At 44.0% G+C, this 20,703-nt stretch overlaps 1 pseudogene; it reads right to left on the bottom strand.

Annotated features, from left to right (window-relative positions):
• The window catches only part of LOC119494058, a 145,336-nt pseudogene that overhangs the window by 12,105 nt on the left and 112,528 nt on the right, over positions 1 to 20,703 (bottom strand).

Here is a 20,703-nt window from a genome sequence, read left to right as displayed (position 1 = left end):
ACATGGAAAGTTTGACACATGTAGATCTGAACAGATGTTCTCTCTCTCTCTCTCTCTCACACACATGATGTCACTCACCTCACACTCGCCACGCACACACACGCTGTGCGGGTCCTTGTACGAGCAGCGAGTGCCGTCCAGGACCATCCTCTGCATGAAGACCACGTCTCGCGTCTCCTTGGATTGGCAATGCAGGTGGCAGCGTTTGTTAGCTGGGAAAACAAAACACAAAGCAAACACACAAAAAGTGACCCAATTGGCACATTTGAGATGATGATTTCATCTTTACAACCGACATGGGATTGTTTTTTTATTTTCTGAATGAGCCTCTCCGTGAGTCAGCGTGGTGCTCTGTCGGCTCATTGTGTCTGTCTGCGTGACTCATTCTACAACTACATGAGCCTCTGGAGACAAAACCTGGCAGTTCATCCCGGCGAGAAATGAACACTCCTACTTCATCACGTTTATTACACATGGACATAATCCAGAGACCTCGTCTTCGTGGCGCTCTGACACTAATAAGCAGGTGGCAGACGTGCTACTGTAGAATTATTATAATGTGGAGAAAACACACTTTTCTCAGGTTGAACTGAGAAGGCACAGAAACTCTCTTCCTCAGTGTGTGAAATATGATAATGCAGGGAGCGTTACAGGTGTAATTATACTTGTGAGTCAAAGTGTAGGTATATTTATGATTTATTTATATATTTATACACACGTCCAAACCAGAGTGTGTTTATATTAGCCACTCAATCCAAGTAGCTATACATCAACGCCACACAATCAAACATCCTCTATAAAAAAACACATGTGCATTTTAAAGGGATAGTTCAGGCGTTTTGAAGTGGGTTTGTATGAGGTACTCATACCTACAGTAGATGACGGTCGGCGCGCCCCCAGCATCGAGAAACAGACACCGGAGCAAAGCGATGTACTGCTGTTGACGGGGACGGCAGAAGAATTTACCGATCTCAGAGAAAGGCTCACCTAAAATAAATCAGTATCCGTTTAAGTGTACTCTATATTTAGAATATTTACAGCCCTCTCCGACGGGGAACTGAACTGAAAGTGAAACTTATTTATGCTCTCTCAAAAGCAAAGCAGGCTCAGATCATGGATGTATTAAGAGAACTGGATCCAGCGTTGGAGGCGTAGCCTCGTTCATTCCTATGAAAGTTGCTCAGTGGCGCATGAAGCCTAAATGACTCGACTTCCGTCTGGAAAAGTACCCGGATCTTGGGGCACATGGAACCTGCGCATTAGCGTCCGCTCGGTCACATGACTCGGTCACGGGGTCCCAACGTCACGCTGTCGTCACGGCCTGGCGCTCCAGCCTCGGTCTGGGTCTCATTCACATGAACGGAGGAAGGGAAATATCAGCTATTAGTGCGTTTTACTATATATAACGGGCTATTTAGCTGTTCGTACTGGGAAGTTGATTCACTTCAAAAAAATTATCCACTGAGTTACAGTCGTCTCTTTCCCAATGTAAGTCTATAGGAAAAAATATGTTTGGGCCCAATGGCATCACCTGACGCACGCGGAAGTTGTAGTACCGCCGTTTGGCCACTACGGAAGTTGGGATCGATGACCGGAGCTCTTCCTGGGGGCTTGGCTCAGATGACAAAAACAGAAAAGATACGTTTCACTTTCAGTTCAGTTCGCCGTCGGAAATTATTCTAAATATATCGTACACTTAAACGGTTATCAGTTATTTTTAGGTGGGTCTTTCTTTTTAGGTGGATAAAATACATTTTGCTGCCGTCCCCGTCCACAGCACTGTGTTGCTTTGCTCCGGCGTTCCTGTCGCTCCACCGGTCCACGCCGACCGTCGTTAACTGTAACTTATACACCTACTATGGATAAGTACCTCAAAACATGACCTGTATTTACGACCTGTATTTTGCATACTGAGGACAACAAGGTTTTTTAAAATACGAAGCACAACCACGGAGGTCCAATTCATTAGCTGGCCCGTATTTACAGTATATTTTCCATGAAGCAAGCATATACTGTGCATTAGTGCTTTCCTCACCTTTAAACAATTTCAACATGCAAATACATTTATAGTTTAGATAAACAGAAAATAATTAGCTTCATTTTTTAGACCCCCAAAATTCAATTTTCAGGAGGTCCAAGGTGTTAAGTTTAGAGTCAGAGACCCCCTGATATCCCCCATTATGTTCACTGATTTACGAGGAGACATCTGAGGAGACAATTTGATCTAATGTGATGGACCAAACCAATGGGTTGGATGAATCCCTCTAAACAGCTGGTTGAACAGCCACACACACACACACAGGGCAGCCATACGTTTCTTTGCTCAAGAGTATATTACAGTACATCTGTTGACTCGGGACCTAAATAGAGACAACAGTGTGTCAGACGTCTAGTAAACAAATACTACAATTTCACACTCGGAGCAGACGCACTCTTTTTCCTCTCCTAACACTATCTGAAACTCAGGAGATGACACACCATGAATGGAATTCAATTTCACCTCCCCGTTCCACTTTTTTCTCTTCACTCGCACACCAACACGCACTCACGGAAAAGTAATTTGAGACACTGAGAAAAGCCGTGCTAAAAAAAATATGGCATTTAGAAATGATAAGAATGGAGAAAAACAATTTAGCGAGGCCCCTCTTAGCGGAGAGCGTGCGTAGCGTGACCTCCGATTAGATGTGGAGACAGCTCAGCACTTTACTGTAAAGGCTGCCCTTTAGTCGGATGATAAGTTAATACCTATCAGAAAGACAGTGACACCTCCACTTGGAGACCAATCACACTTTAAATCTTCTCTCTCTCTATATATATATATCAAGAGGAGAGAGTTTGTCCACATGTGCCAACTGATATATAAATGGGGAAAGATGGAAGAAAAAAGGGGTTGTGAAGTTCAAATGACATCAGAGAGAGTTCAAAGAAGATTGTTTTTAAAGAGATTTCCAAAAAGATGGCGTGGGTTTATGGGAGGGCGTAGTCGTAGCTCAAAGCTGTACTCAGCCTCAGCAGGACAGCCAGATGTCAACGACCGGAGAAGAACACAACCTATATATATAAAACCCTCTAAACCCAACCGCAGTCAAGGATTATGTGTTTGCTTCCTCCTTTTTGGCTTTCATTCGTATTTACAACTTCCACAGTACATCATCACTTATGGTTTGTCATCCTCAGGCTGGTAACTTTATCATACTTGCCAACCCTCCCAATTCTCCCGGGAGACTCCCGTTTTTCCTCCCGGGTCACAATTCTCCCGTATTTCTCCCGATTTATGGCAAATTTTGACACTTTTTTTTCCCCTTTTCGTTATATCTCAGCCTGTTTCTGGAGCTGAACAGTGAGTATAATCCCGACTGTTTCCACCCGGACGTCAATAGAGCTACACTCAACTGTCGTTTCCCGGAGCATGCTCGCGACACAGCGCAGTTTGAGCTCATGTCACACGCCAAGTTCACACCAGAGGGGCCAATTATTCAGTTTTCTATCCTGGGAGTTACAGGTAAAAATCTAAAGTTTAACAAAAATGCTGTTGCAGTGTATTTTCATGGATGTATTAAAGGTCCCATATCATGCTCATTTTCAGGATCATACTTGTATTTTGTGTTTCTACTAGAAAATGTTAATGTCCCTTTATTTTCCTCATACTGTCGGCATGAATATACCTGTATTTACCCTCTGCCTGAAACGCTCCATTTTAGCGCATTTCGACGGAATTGCGGCGAAATTGCGTTGCTAGGCAACAGCTTGGGTCCATGTGTACTTCCTGTCAGCTGATGACATTCAAGTACACTGCAACCAGGAAATAAACTGGGACACATTTCGAATGTTTACGTTTAAATCTGTGTAAAGGGTCTAAATATTGTATATTTGTGACATCACAAATGGACAGAAATCCTGACAGCTTGTTTCAAATGCACAGTTTCTGAATACGGGCTGCTGTGTGCATTTCCCTGTGGATTGAGCGTTTCGATACTTTCACAGTATTTATATAGGACTTAAACCTGCTTTATAATAAAAAAACATGAAAATCTCACTTTTTTTATAATATGGGTCCTTTAAGAGAACTGGATCTGGCGGCGGCCTCGTTCATTCCTATGAAAGTTGCTCAGTGGCGCATGAAGCCTAAATGGCTCGACTTCCGTCTGGAGAAGTACCCGAATCTTGGGCTACATGGAACATGTGCAGTAGCGTCCGCTCGGTAACATGACCCGGTCACGGGGTTCCAACATCACGCCGTCGTCACGGCTTGGCGCTCCAGCCTTGGTCTTGGTCTCACTCACATGAATGGAGGAAGGGAAATAACTCTGGATTCAGCTGTTAGTGCGTTTTACAACTTTTAAAACCTAATGATTTAAATAAGGACTATTAGAGTGTTCATACTGGGAAGTTTATTTACCTAAAAATAAATTATCCGCTGAGTTACAGACATCTCTTTCCCAATGTAAGTCTATGGGAAAAAGTCTTTTTGGGCTCAATGGCATCACGTGACGGACACAGAAGTTGTAGTACCGCCGTTTGGCCACTACGAAAGTTGGGATCAACGACCGGCGCTCTTCCTGGGGACTTGGTATTTTCACTCTTTTAAAGTCACCAGAATACAGGAAACAGAGTCTCTGAAACTCAACTTTTTCTCCCCAAGACCTCCCGCTTTGGTTTTGAAATCCTCCCTTTTTTTTAGGGTCTCAAGGTTGGCAAGTATGAACTTTATTCTGTCAGCCTCCTTCTGCGTCCCTCTCTCCACTCAACTACTTCATCCCCTCTCCGTCTGCATGGCGTACGCTATGCATACTCACGGTCTGTGTGTTCATAAGGCAGCCAGTGGTGCTTGTTGCTGTGGATTTCAAAGCGGGGGTCCCAAGCGTGGCATTGCTCCTCTCGCGGGTCGCTGTAGATGTCCTCGCACTCGTTGGTGTTGCACATCTGGAACTGGTGAGTCGCCCCAACGCAGGTGCGGCCCCCATTGGCTGGTCTGAGGAGGGTTGCAGGGCAGAGAGGACGCGTTATCATTTAAAACGTGTGCACTTCTAAAAAATGCACTTTTATTTGTAAACTTGGGGCTGGAAATGAAACATTTAACACTTGTACAAATTCAGCGCAACAAATATCAGAGTTTAGCTATCAACAACGGAGGAATGCTAAAAACAAGTTTAGAGCCTCAGCAGAATTTGGCATAATTAAGCATAGACACTTTTTTTTGCACACAGTCTCATACCTAGGATTGTCACAGTCGCGTGTGCGAAACTGTACTCCTCCACCACAGGTGCGGGAGCACTGGCCAAACTCACTCCATGAACCCCAGTTTCCATCCTGCTTTATGATGTCAGGTGTCAACCAGATGCAGTGACCTTTAAAGCAATGCTGCGATAGGCAAAGAACACAAGACACACAGTTGCTATTTGGACACAGCGTGGTGGCACCGAATTATTTTTGACAGAATGTGTGTTAAAGTGTGTAAATACCTTCCCGTTGCCGCACATGGTGCCGTCAATGGGCGGCCCTTTCTTGGTTTTGCAGAAGAAGGGATTGTCTGGGTGGCTACACCACAGCTGCTTACATGGGTCAAATGCGCGATACTGCAGGGCACAGAGAGAGAGACTCCATCTTACTATTAAAGCTACATAGCACACACACTGGCCTTCAATAACACAAGTCAACCATCATGAGACAGCTGGGATGAGACTAAACACTGAAAATAAAAAAGAGAGATGAGAAGAGAGATATCACCACAACAGTATTAATACCCAACAATAACAACACCGACCCTGCACCGTGTCACTGCACTGCACACTAGACGCTCCACTGAGAAACACACAGCCATTCATGCAAACTAAACCAAAGGATGAGAGAGAGAGAGAGAGACGAGGCTCTCAGAATGAGACAGCCTGTGGTTTAATTAGGTCACAAGGGAGGTCAGAGGGCAAAAGGTTAAAAGGCCAAAAGGTGAGGTCTCATCGACCTCTAAAATGCCCCTGGACACAGATCAAGGACCAAATTCTCCTCCTTGTCTGATATGAACCATTGATGAGGATACCACCGAACTAATCCGCAGTCCAGTATCTGAGGTGCCCTCCTCCCTCCTATTCCACAGACTTTCATACCCACCATGACCCCCCAGGGGGACCTTTGCAGGTCAGAGGGCGAGTCACAATCAATGGCTAGACTGTGGTAGGTAATCACCAATGACATCAGACTGGAGGATCCTAAAAAGCTGAAGTGAAACATGGAAAAACAGCCTCTGTTCTGGCTCAGCCCTTTCCTCTTGGATGGGAAAGACATCTTTCCAACCTTTTTTCCACTCGTTTATAGTTGTACAGTGTGCCAATATAATGAGGCTCTCTTTCTGCCGGCGCTGCCGTGATTTAACACAGAGTTTTGCAGGCAAAGAGTCGGGATATGGTACGGTTCAACTGTTGAACTGCACCAGTAAAGTCACAGTGTTTTTTAGAGGGATTTTTTTCTGTCTGTCTCTGGAAAGGAGCATTTTAGAATCCTGCAGACTAATGTCCAAAATATGACGATGGGTAAGAACAGAGAAACAGTAAAAAACAAAAAAAGAAAAGTAAAGGAGCAACTTTACAAACAAGTACGACCTCAGAGGACAAATAGAGAAAAAGAAAATCTGAGAAAAACAAATGACGGGCCACATGTCTTCCGGGAGGTGGGGTTACCTTACCTGACCTGTCGTTCCTGACTGGCCCGCCTTTTGTAGCTGAGGGGAATGGGTTTGAACAGAGAATAGAGGGTAATCTAGCAATGTGTGCAAAGCCCCCGAAACAAGCCCCCTTTTTGTCAATCAAGCAACAGCTTCCCAACAGCGTGCCACAGTGGCTTCACAGTCATCGAGTGGGTGAGGGTGACGGGGTGGAGGTGGAGGGGGGCGAGATGCTGAAGCTGGGTGAAGCTCGGCTACTGTGTGACGTCAAAAATGTGGTTTGTGACAGGCTCGTGTAAAGACACTGTGGTGTTTTCTTTTAATCATATTTAACATTAATAACAGAAAAAAAGAAAACCGCTATAAAAAACAAATTACCTGCTTTTAAACAAGATGCCATTCCCACCAGTGGCCGGGGAGAGGAGAGCAGGGGACATCAGGAGAATAGCTGTGTATGTGTGACTCTTTCATTACAATGTAGATCGGAGATGAGAGATGTCAGGGCTGTGTTCAGTTCGCTTCAGAGCTCCCGTATAAATGTAGCTTCCACAGTGAAATTCAAAGTGAGTTTACCTCCAACTCTGAAATCCTCTCAGGAGATAAAGTGATGCTTGACTTGACTGTTGTAGAAGTCGCCTTCAGTATGTTGGAGCAGTTAGTTAGTGTTAGTGTTAGTGTTAGTAAACTCTAACGCTACGTTAGTAGAGTGACCGTGAGACTACGTGGGATCTCTTACCGCGGTGCACATCGTGTAGCCCACGCCGAAGTCAAAGCGACACTGTTCGTTCATCGAGTAGTGCAGACCAGGAAGCTGAGGCAGGGACGGCCAGTTGTGGTCAAAGGGGTCGTCACGGAGACAGTCGTAGGAGCTGCAAGAGGAGCCAAAAAAATGGGATGAAACTTTACTTTCTTTGTTTATTTTCTTCCATTTATTCATGTCATTGTGTCATTTATTGATTAATCTTATAATTACTGTCTTGATTCATAATTTGAGCAATAAAATGTCATAAAAACTTACAGTTTCCCAAAAGCCCAAGGTGATGCCAAATTGCTTGTTTTTTGCCGAAAGCCAAAAGGTATTCAATGTGCTGTTACAGAAGGTTAATATAACAGCACATATTCACATTTGAAAAGTGTGGAAGCCGTGAATATTTGGCACGTTCACTTCCCAACAGAATGAATTATTCAAAACAGTTGCTGATTAATTTTTTTGTAAAATCACCTACTCGGATTAGTTCTAATTCTATAATATTGTAAAAAGTGAAATTTTCATGTCTTTTGTATTATAAAGCAGGTTTAAGTGCTTTATAAATACTGTTAAACTATGTACTTTGTAAATTTGCGGATACTTTACATGCACAAAAAACTATATAACACACTAAAGGAAAGGGAAAAAGCACAAAAGCACAATAGATCCTCTTTAAAAACCCATATAATATAATGTGTCTCACTGGAGGTAGCGTCCCAGCTCCTGCATGCTACATCTGGACCAGTGAAAGCGGTGAAAGGCTGCTTGCACCAGCGGAGCCATGATGCTGCCCATGTGCACCTCGTCTCCACAGCGGTTCCCCTGGCCATCGTGCTCCATCCCCAGCCTGCAGAGAGAGAGAGAGAGAGGGGGGGGGGGGGGGGGGGGGGGGGGGGGAGTGGAGAGAGAGGAGATGAACCAGCGGAGACAGATTGGGAACATGTGGGAGGAGAAGAAGAACAAGGAATAAAGGGAGGGAGGTTGTAGCAATTCACTCATCAGATATTGGCTGAGGTGACCAATGGACCAACAACACTGTAATAAATCAATACGGTCTCATAAGTGACTGCTCTGTTGTACCATGCGAGCAGGCTGGAGGACTTCATTATGGTGAATGCACTTACACGTGTCCCGTCTCGTGTGCCACCACAAAGGCAGAGGAGAAACCGTCCTCGTGGTTCAAAGTACAGCTCCTTACCGGATGGCACATGCCCGTCACTGGGGCGTAACCTAGGCAACCAGGAAGAGAGAGAGAGACACAGGATTTGTAGAAGATGTTTGTTGTGTTTTTGTAATGAAAGCTTCAGAAACCTTTGCGATGTTTGAACTAGGGCTGTCAAAGTTAACGCGATAATAACGCCACTAATATCTTTAACGCACTGAGATTTTTAGGTTGTAGGGGTCCCTTGACCTTTGACCTCCAGATATGTGAATGAAAATGGGTTCTATGGGTACCCACGAGTCTCCCCTTTACAGACATGCCCACTGTTGTTGCCTGTTGGGCTGCAGTTTGCCATGTTATGATTTGAGCATATTTTCTTTATGCTAAATGCAGTACCTGTGAGGGTTTCTGGACTATATTTGTCATTCTTTTATGTTGTTAATTGATTTCCAATAATAGATATATACATACTATTGCATAAAGCAGCATATTTACCCACTACCATGTTGATAAGAGTATTAAATACTTGAGAAATCTCCCTTTAAGGTACATTTTGAACAGATAAAAAATGCGATTAATGCGATATTATTAAATATCTTACAGCCCTAGTTTGAACTTAACGTATTCGCGCTGATCGTCAAAGGTGAAGTTTCCTTTTAAATTATATCATTATAACATTTTCTGCAGTGTATACTTCCAACACAAATCTAACAAACCTATTAACATATGCATGATGGAAAAGAAAGAAGACAAATAGTGTATTACTTCTCAAAATAAATAAGTAAGATGGTCCATATCCACCGGTATATACACATCAGTGTAAACATAAATATTACTCATTAAGTTCATATTGTCATATTATTTTATGAGCATATATTTTCTTAAATTGAATAATATTTGAACATCATTTTAAATCAGTCGCTAGGCAACTCCTTGATTTGACTATACTGAAATGCATTCATGGGATCTGTGAGATGAAACTGACTTTGATTAACTATACTACTTATCTATCCAAAGACATGCATATTGCATACTACTTACACATAGACACACACACACACAGTGTCTAATCCTAACCCTAAACCGTCACCCTCCACCCCTACATATGCCAATCTCTCCAACTCCCTGTGTGCTTGTCTGTCCTGTACTGCCTTTAATTGTGGGACTGTGGCTGGCCCTGCTCTGCCTATTGATTTTTCTGCTGCTGAAGGCTGAGCCCAAGGGCAGCTGAAGGGCTTCTGGATAGCTAGGCCACTGCCTTTAGAGGCCTCTCCCCTGGGCCCGCCTGTTAGCCTGCACTCTGCTGCACAGAAAAACCACCAACCACACAACCCACAGTGCACTATGCAGCTTTATGAGGCAGCAAAGGAAGGAAGGAAGAGGGCAGTTTTTCTCTGTGTGTACAACCTCAAGAGGGTGGGCGTGCACTTTTTCGATGCATGCGCTAATATACGTTAAACAGCGAAGGGGTGCGGTGTCGACGTCTGTCGTTATACCCTGCATGCCCGTGGGGCCAAACTCCTGTCGCGTGAGGAAGATGGCGTGGTCGTGATACTCGGCGTCCCCCGTGTCCTGCTTCTGCTGCAGGAAGGCCCAGCGGCACACGTTCTCCAGACTCTGAGACGGGTTCCCCAGTTCGATCAGACTCATGGACTGGAAAGAGACGGAAAGGAGAGGGTGTCAAGATGACAGAAAACAACAGAGGAACTAAACCTTCTTGTTTCAGTTCTGGTACAATAACATTTCATTCAACCCTGTAGGGGGCAGTGTCACAATGTTATATATTGTCAGCGCATCTTGCAAAATGCTGAGGTGTACAACACACACACAGTACTCACACAATAATGCTTTGGATCCTGTAATCTGGATGGTTTCAATAATGAATAAGAAAGTGAACACAGAGCTGCCTATTAATGAGCTATGCACTAATAGTCAAAAACATGTACAGCTGATTTACTTGGGATTAAATGCCTAACAGCCAGATAGCAGAGATTCCTTCCATTCACCTTCACCTCTCATTCTCCTCCTCATTAGGATCCCTCCCCTCCCCTCCTCTCCTCTTCCTCCTTACATTCTGCTGTACAAGTCTTTCCTTCCACTGCTTCCTTTTTGCCTCGCTTTCTACATTTCCTCCCTGTTTTCACACACACACACACACACACACACACACACGCACACACACACACACACACACACACACACACACTCACACACACACACACACTCACAATGCTCACACAGCTGAATCAAACAGGGAAGTGTGTGTGTGTGTGTGTAGTGTGCTGCAGTGAAGACATATGGCCTGCCTCTGCACAAACACCCCGTAGACAGAGTGCACTTGTGTGTGCTTCATCATGTTCATCAGGTGCTTGTGTGTGTGTGTGTGTGTGTGTGTGTGTGTGTTTCAGTGTGTTTTTTCATGTTTAAAAATGTATTAGGAATGGTGGTGTCGTGTGTGTGAAGTGTGGGTGTGTGGGTGCGCCTGCATTCAGGGTCACATAGCCAATCTGCAGGCTGTCTGGGTGCAGCTCTGTTGCCACGGTAATTGGGGATGATGGACAGCCGGAGCTTTGGCTGAAGCTGCATAGGGGCTGGCCTGGAATGACCAATGTAGGAGTGTGTGTGTGTGTGTGTGTGTGTGTGTGTGTGTGTGTGTGTGTTTCCAGGGCTCCACTGGGACTGTAGACATGCAGAGATGAGAGGAAGAGATAAGGCTACAGCAGCATAAGTGTATCACAGAGCACCTATCCAGCAATAAAACCATCCTGTGGGGTAATCCCTGCCCTTCTCCATTCCTGCCATCTCTTGCTTTATCTCTCTCTTTTTTTTTTCTTCCGCTTCTTCTCTTCAGCACAGGACAGGAAGATAGAGTTACAGGCCAGAAGAAAAAAAGGATGCTACCCCCATCGTCCGGTCTCTCCTCTCTGTTTATGAATGAGGGAGGAGGGCTATCATTGATTGTTTATCTTTGCCTGGACTTCCCATGATTCCTCGCTGCAGCCCTACTGGGAGGAAGGCTGATTGCATAACGGGCAGAGTTTCTGTGTGCTTTGGTGCTGAACTGTGAAGGCGTGCGACTTGAAAAACACTCCCCTGGGATGCTGCATGCTTTTAGTTCCTCTTTTGCTCAGTCCACTGGAATAACAGGCTCCGGGCATCAGTGCGTGCTGATGAGTGTGTGTTTGTTTATGAGTGTGTTGGTAGGTACTTAAAAGCGATTGTGGCAAAAAACCTTCATATCAAAGATAGTGCTGATAGAGAGAGACAAGGCGTCCACTTTTCAGGAACGGCATCACAGCGCACTTTTTCAGTAGAACTCTTCGTCTCCGGTCAGGTCTTACCTTGCCATAGCCGAGCATGATAATCCGCACCAGCACCACATTGATCTTTGCTCCCAAAGACTGGTCATGGTAGATCTCATTCACCTGGAGTCACACAGAGAAACACAAGAGGGAACAGAAGTCTCAGCAGAAAGGAATACAACAATATCTAATCTAATATTTAAAGGGTTTTATAAGTTGTATCTAACAGCTTTATTAACGGTTGATTCAGTAAATCTTTTAATAATGCTTTATAGATCAGTTATAAGCCAATACTTAGAACAACTTTTAGTTGCTGAGTTGCGATGGTAACCTCGCACGGCAGCTGGATGACGCGAGAATCGCGGGATAATGTCACATGAAAATCCATCTTGTCAGGCCAATCAGCGTCCAGTGAGGAGCTGCTGGTTCAGGTGTGCGTGACGACACGGAGAGGCAACGGTTTGTTCAAAACAACAATGGTGCCTCCTAAAGAGGTTAGCGTTGATGCTGCAATAGCATCCGTTATATCACAACTAGAGAGAAAGTCGATGTTTTCGTCTTCAGTTAGTTTTGCTTTCGTTAGTTTGATTGACAGATGGTTCATCCAATCACCAGCCAAGTATTATTCTTAAAGTGCCCGCCCTTTTCCAAACAGTTTCCAATGACGGTTTATAAGATGGTTCTGTGAAACAAAGCATCTGACGGGGTCAGGTTATTGTGATGGTAGACATATGCAGCCATGATTGCCACTCAAGGAAGTTCATAACTCACACCAACTGACATTGAACCATTGTCTATAAGACAGACGGAGGCCGAGAGAAAGTAATCCATTAATTAATGCTGATTTAAAGCTGCAGTAGGCAGTAAATATTTTTGGCATCATTGGGCAAAAATTTCATAATAACCTTTCAGCATATTGTAATTCAAGTGTTCTGAGAGATAACTAGACTTCTGCTCCTCCTCATGGCTCTGTTTACAGGCTTTAGAACATATAGCCCGTGACGGGAGACTTTGACCAATCACAGGTCATTTCATTGAGAGAGCGTTCCTATTGGCTGTGCTCCGGTCATGTGACCGGAACTTGGCATTCCTTCACCAGATTTTCACAATGGCTCTTACTGCTTGTTTTCCTCCGATCTGTGAAATCTTGCAGATGCCGTTAGGAGCACCGGAGGACACAGAGGGACATGATTTTTTTAGGTTACCTGTTTCATGTACTACTGTCACAATATAGCGACCGCTTTATAAAAATAACTTTTTTTTAATCATAGTTGCTCCAATCTCCCCTACTTCAGCTTTAATAGTTATTATAACGGATTTATGATGACTTAATAACCACGACTAAATCCAGTAGTTACAAATGATGAACCTGTTACAAACGGTGCCTTATTACAAAGAGCAGATGTGACTACTAGAGTATCCCACCGGCAACAACACGGTGATATGAGAGACTAGAAGTGAAGAGAGAGAGGCCCAAAACAGAGAGGAGAGGAAGTTGAGGAGAGTGCGAGGAACTCTGTTTCCCATGAGCACGGATGGAGAGGAGATGAAGGAAGAAAGATGCAAAGGAAGGAAAGAGCCTAATGCAAGGAAACAAGGTAATGTGTGACAAGGGAGATGCAGAGAGCATTATACTGGCGAAACACACACACACACACGCACACACACAAAGAGAGGGAGAGAGAGAGAGAGAGAGAGAGAGAGAGAGAGAGAGTCAGGGGTAAATTGGCGCAGGAGTTGAGGCCTGCTGTCCTCAGTGGCTGTGTGCGGTGCCTAATGAGGCAAAGGGATGTAAAAACAGACAGCCGTAATGAGATGGCTGATGTACACGCTGTGGAGAAAGAGACACACACAGACTGTACACACACACAGACACACACACACACACGGAGGTACAGAGATGAAGAACAAAATTGCAGACACACCCAGCCAGCGAGAGAAAGGTAGAGAGTCAGTGAATAGAGACACAGAGGCAGAGGGAGAGAGAGACAAGAAGCCGAGCAGAGAGGGAGGCAAAGTGAGGAGAGAGCTGAGAGCTGAGAGGGGAGTGGAAACGATGCATTCTTAGAAAAACAAATGTAGCGTAGAGCTGCGGCTTTTTAAAAGACGAGAGGAGACATTCGGAGTGACCTAATGCTCTGCTCCATACGTGGCGTATAAAGTCGGAAATTCCAGCATCCTATTAGGAAAGAAATCCAGCGGAGCTTTGCTTTGTTAACCACAAAGCGGCTGGAATACATTTACTTGATTACATCAACACATAAACATGGCTGCAACACAAAGGCTTAACAGCTTTACATCATCTCCAGAAACCTCAAAATAAAGGTTTGGTGTTGTTAAGAACATCTGTCGGCTAAATCATCAAATACTAATTCTGAATTGTAAAGTTGCCAGCATTCTGAGCTAACTTGCTAATGACATTGGAAGAGACATTTTACGTCAAACACTTTGGGCATCCATGTGTTGCTTTTCCAAAGCTGGAACATTAGAAATAACGGAGGCTGTGATTAGTCTGTGACAGGACTGGGACTGGGACTTATTGACCTTCAGCTGAGAATGGAACAGAGCATTACGTGAAGGAAAGATCAGCGTAATACTTGAGGACGGTCGTGATCATAAAGGCATTATAAAACCACATTAAAGAGGTCGGTATTGTTGGTATTGCACTTCCATAAAGTCAGGGGAGAGACAGATTAAAATGTAAATGGGGAAAACTGATGCACGAGAGGCTGATATATTTATTTGAGTTTTTATTTCTTGAATCAAAAATACTACACTTCCCATAATGCAACTTTTGTTACGGTGCCTTCAAATGAAACTTAAGAAGAAAAACAAAATACGAATTACAATATATTCACTTATTATGTACTGAAAAATGAACTTCCATGGCCTCCACAATGTCTGACAACGTCAACAAACGCATCACAACTCGTGAAGTCGGAGCTTTCAGAAACTTTCCACTTACGAGGTCGTGAATACGACATGAGGGGGGGCGTTCATGTGAACTCATCTTCTGAACACGGTAAACACGACCCCCATTTGAAGGCACCGTTAAACCCATGAGATTTGTCAAGTGATGCTTCTAAGACTCGACAAAGCTGAGATTCATGGTCCTGCGAGGCACCTGCATAATTCCTTCATGAATATAACTGAAACATATTCCTGAGGGACTTTTCTTGTACATTTGTAGTACGACTCTTCTCTCTGTACTGGACCCGCTAATAAACGTCTCAAGGGATTTATCCTGACATAGAAGATTATTTTGTGAGAAACATTCTACTGTTGTAGTTTTCCCAAAGTGGTAATCTATAATAATATAATAACATTTTTAAATTGATGATATGTTTTGTATGTAGAATCCTAATCTGCAGAGGAACTAGTCATTATTAGCTGTCAGAAAGATGTAGTGGGGTTAAAAGTACAATATTTGCCTCTGAGTTGAAGTGTAAAGTAGCATAAAATGGAAAAACGCATGCAATGCATACTTGCCAACCTCCCGTTTCTCATCGCCCTCTCCCGGTTTCCTCCTGGGGTCACAACTCTCCCGCTTTTCTCCCGATTTATGACAAATTTTCACAGCTTTTTTCCTTTTCATTATCACAACCTGTTTCTGACGCTGTACAGCGTGTATAAATAAGCCCTTCTGTTTCCACCCGGACAACAATACAGCTACACCTAATGTTGTTTACTGGCAGAAGAGAGATGCTCGCGACACAACTATCGAAGCGGAATAACTGGCTTGGCGAAAGTCTAGCGCAGAGGTGCCGTTGTCGCGTTGTGTCTGAAAGGACCTTCAGTGAGTGGAGAGAGTAATGGAGAGTACTGAGAGAAAGAAATACTCAAGCAGGGGCAAAACATGAATGAAGGGATGAATAAAAACTGATGAATATTCGTTCACGCCAGAGGGGCCAATTATTCTGTATTATTTCCTAAGAATTAAAATTAAAATTAAAAGTATTTAAGATTAAAAATGCTGTTGCAGTGTAGTTGTTATTTTGTTATTTTCATTCTTTAAAAGTCACCAGAATGCAGCAAACACCTCCCTCTTTTTGAGGTCTCAAGGTTGACAAATATGATGTAAAGTAATTTGAATTTTATACCTATTTACCTTCCACAATTGAATTTAATATAAACATAGTTCATGATGTTAAAACTATAATGTCATTTTTCAGTATTTGATCCTGAAATCAAGGACGGAGGAGGGAGTGGTAGGGACGAGTTTTTAGAGCGAGGGACACGAGAGAAGACGGGGAGTAAAGGGACATGTTTTCTTTCAGCGACCTTCAATTCCAAATTTTGGATGCTCCTTTTACACATTAAAAAAAGATACTGCGTTGCTAAGCAACCACCAAACAAAGACAGAGTTCTGTTGTCTTCTCAGTTTGACCCTGTCTGAGGTTGTGTGTGTGTGTGTGCAGTTTTCATCTTGCCTGTCTGTCTGTCTGTCTGTCTGTCTGTCTGTCTGTTTGTCTGTTTGTCTGTCTGTTTGTCTGTCTCCTGGTATTTCTGTCTCTCATTCTGTAACGTTTGTCTCACTCCCTCGTTATCTTGGCAGGCTGAAGTATATGTGAGTAAGTGACACATAATGACTGCGTGTGTGTGTGTGTGTGTGTGTGTGTGTGTGTGTGGGGCGGTGTTTGTTTGTCTGAGACAACATGAACACTTGGGTGGGTCAGTTCACACTTGGCCTGATCCAGCCCGTTTCCTTGACAACTGTTAGGCCAATTAGGGGCGGTTGACTTGCAGGTGACCCCGACACTACAAGGTCCACTCTAATGAGAGACACACACACACAGACAGACACAGACAGACAGACACACACACACACGTGCGTAGAAGCAGCGTATTGTCCTTTTACTCCCCAACTTTAGCTTTATGTGTCTTCGTGCACTTTAACGCTTCCATACAGTCGGACACTTCACAGGCAGACAGACAGACGCTGTACACTAGAGGACAGATATGGCAAAGCGATTCATAACACACCCACATATCTTCACTGAAATGTGCTTACCCATGCATGCACAAATAAACACCCACACTCACAACACACACACACACATACGCACACGCACACACACAGAGTTCACTTTTAACAACTGTACAGGCATGTCTCTCATTACTGCTGCTGAAGGGAGACGCCAGGTGTCATTACTTACCACCCAGGCTACAGGTAGATTTGTCCACCTGTGTGTGTGTATGTGTGTAGTAACTACTGCAGGCCCAGAGGTCAGCAACAAAATCATCACAATCAAATAAATAATGTTACTTAACTCTGCAAAAGGCAGGATGACATGAAGAGAGAATGTGGGAGGAAATTGGCAAAAGGAGGAGTGATATTAAAGGAGACATATCGTGCTCGTATCGGGTTCGATACTGTGCTCATGTACTCGTACTCGCAAAACGGCACCGATACCACTTTACATCTCCACCTCACCGATGGTGAGGGTGAGACGGGCCGGTGGTGTGCCTGACTCCGCTGGGCCGGGATCCCACCTCAGCCGGAGCGCGCCGGCTCTCACTTTCATTGCGCCACAAGGTTTTGTTTGCACCCTCTGACTCACGTGGTCCGTGTTTCCAGACGGGTTGGGTGGGTTGCCAACATCGTCGCAGACCACTGGCGCCTTATACGTGGGCCGAGCCCCACCCTGGGTGCACGACGCGGTTGGGGCGCACTGAGGACAGTCCGCCCCGGTTGACAGTCGCACCGGGAGCAGGGGTCAGCGGCCCCGGGAAGCACCTTCGCCCCGAGCCTTTCCAAGCCGGTCGCGGCGCACCGCCTCGTATGTGGGACTCCCCAGCCTGCCGTGTGTCGCTCACACCCTCCAGCTGGCTGTTAACGAGGGTCTTTTGGCACAGAGAAGTATTCGTATCGGTACTCGGTATCGGTGACCTAACCTAAATGCAAATACTTGTACTCGGGCTGAAAAATAGGTATTGGTGCATCCCTACTTTCTACAATAAAGGGACCTTTAAAGGCAGTTTTTGTTTAACCACACAGATTATAGGTATAATTCAAATGTTTTGATTTAAAAGTAATGAATGATAATGATAATAATACATTTGATTGTTTATGTGCATCATAATTGTGAATATAGACCTGTTTTACTCATGTTTACAAACATGTAATTAAACCTTTAACGTCATCAGGGATCATTAATAACTTGTCGTTGCACATTTACAACCTGTTAAACAGAGTGTTTGTTTGTTTCAGTTTCAGTGTCGGGTTATAGGAGATTCAATTAAAATCTGAAGCATAAAAAGGAGTAGAGAGCTCAGAGATGTTAACTGATGTAAAAGCAAAGCCCGGTGCTCTAAAGGAGAGAATAAGGGACGGATAGTTCAGACTGAAACCACAAGAACAAGAGAGACACGAGCACGTCTGTCTTGCTACTTTTAATCTGCACTTTATTATCTGCTGGCACCTCGTCCACAGGTTCACACCTACATTTAGTATTACAACGATGCCTCGCTCTACATATTTAAAGTGACATATAAGGGATGTGTCTATTTCTTTCAAAGACAAAGGGATACATATATGAGCTCATAAAGATAGCCGTGTTATAATATGAATATTTCCACAGTGCTTCAGAGCTGGTGTGTTTAAATCACCTCATCATGGAGAGTGGGTTTCACTTAATAGGCAATGAAACATTTTGAGAATCTGCATTAAAAACAGTCTCAGCTGCTGATGAGACAGAACTGAGTCATCAAATAAAATTTGGCTGGAGCGTTACATAAATTAGACGAGACTTTGGACAGCTTCTCTACATCTTTTTTGTCAACACACATGGGAATATTTAGAAAGTGAGACCCAGAATGTTGAGCTCTCTCTCAGTCTGACAGTGCTCCTCACATATCTGTGACACTTCCAGCTAACAAGGTGTCTATTATTACCTGGACTACCTCTCCTTTCCCAGCTCTTCCTGCCACTTATTAACGTGACTTCTTTTCTGCCTCCAGGAGCTTTGGTAAAGACAAGACTTGAACGATCTGCACCACTTCCAGACAGCTCGTACAGAAATGATGCTTATCACATACCGGAGGCATAAAGGTGCAGACAAAATACACCTCAGTGTGCCAATATGCATCATTAAAATTAAACACACACGCGCGTGCACCTTCCTCACCAGCGGTGACTATTCATATCCACGGAGAGTGTGATTAACACTTAGCGGCACCTCTCTAAAGGTCTCCATTAATGGGTGAGACACACAGATCACTGTTGGCCACTGAATCTATCACCGTGATGTTCGCCACAGGAAGATTACTGCACAATGGCCTCCGCTTGGCATTTGGCACATGTCATATTTTACAGGATTTACCACAACGTTGTCGCTACAACACTCGTGTTTTTAAGAGCCCACTTTGTCACCTTGTGGCCACAACACACAGAACTACCTGGCCAGCCATTTCTCCTCCCCTTCCCTTTTCTATCTTTTTTTTTCTCCTTTTCCACAACACACTTTTACTGTATTTGATTTATTTTTTTTCTGGTTTGTTTTTATCTTGTTTGTGTTGTCCTCCCTGTCCAAATCACACTCAGTATATGCCATGTGTTCTGTCTCTTGTCTTTCAATTAAAATTACCTCAGTGAAACGCCTCTCCCCTTATAATCTGGTCTTATTTCTTTTGTAAAAAAAAAAAACATCTTCACTGTATCTTAGAAAAAAAGTGTAAAATGTACATTATTGTGGAAATGTGACGTGGTCACATGAAAAGGCGTGTGAATGACACGATAACGTGCAAGGCAAAAAGCGTGCAATAAGAACGCCGTTCTTGCTTTAGGCGTGTTATTTTAGTAGTCTGTACTGACTACAAAGTAAATGCATCCGCGTGAACATGTAACACTCAGAGTTAGTGACGTAGAATAAAAAGGGAGAAAGACTGCTCAAGGCGGGCGGTAGGGGAGGTGGACGGGTCCAACAAACGCAGAACTTCCAACCAGGAGACCGGTGTTTTTGACCGGCGTCACAAACGTTCTCATTTTACAGCTAAACCGTGCACTACAAGATGATTCTGAAAACATCTGAGGAGAGAAATAGGCATTAACGTAACAGAATATTGATTCATATTTGATCAGCGCTGCCTAGTTTGACCGTTTGGTCGGAGTTCAGAGTGATTGACAGCCGGCTCCCATAGACAGCAGATGGACAGCAGACCTCAGATCAGCTCTTACTGCTTGTTTTCCTCCAGTTTGTGAAATCTTGCAGATGCCGCTAGGAGCACCGGAGGACACAGAGGCACATGATTTTTTTCAGGTTACCTGTTTCATGTTCTACTGTCACAATATAGCGACCGTTTTATAAAAATAACTTTTTTTAATCACATTTGCTCTAATCTCGCTTTGAGATTAGGGGACAAAATAGGGTTAAAATAAACCAACATTGACTTCTGGTAGGAAAAGAGATGCAAATGGCCGTCTCCTGGGTCAAAGTTACACAGCAATTAAGCAAATAGTGCATACTGTATATTTGCATGCATATTCTCGTCCATTGATAAGATTGTGAATTGGTTAATAAATAATTATAATAAGGCACGTGGTGGTTAGACCCATTCTTGTCCTTTGAGTAAAAATACAACATGGGGAGGTAAAGGGAGGTAAGCACATGGGAAAGGAGTGGGAAGCACATTTAACTCAACCTACACATTAACACACACACACACACACACACACACACTGACACTCCCGTTGAACTTGGCAGACAGGATTTAGTGGTTTTCTGTGGGAGCGCTTTGATGTCCTGCAGACAGAAGTACCGCCCCCTACCCTCCACCAACACACGCATGCACGCACGCACGCATGCACGCACGCATGCACGCACGCACGCACGCACGC

Source organism: Sebastes umbrosus, chromosome 9 (genome assembly GCF_015220745.1).
Source record: "Sebastes umbrosus isolate fSebUmb1 chromosome 9, fSebUmb1.pri, whole genome shotgun sequence".
NCBI lineage: Eukaryota > Metazoa > Chordata > Actinopteri > Perciformes > Sebastidae > Sebastes > Sebastes umbrosus.
This window is presented reverse-complemented; position numbering and strand designations above follow the sequence as displayed.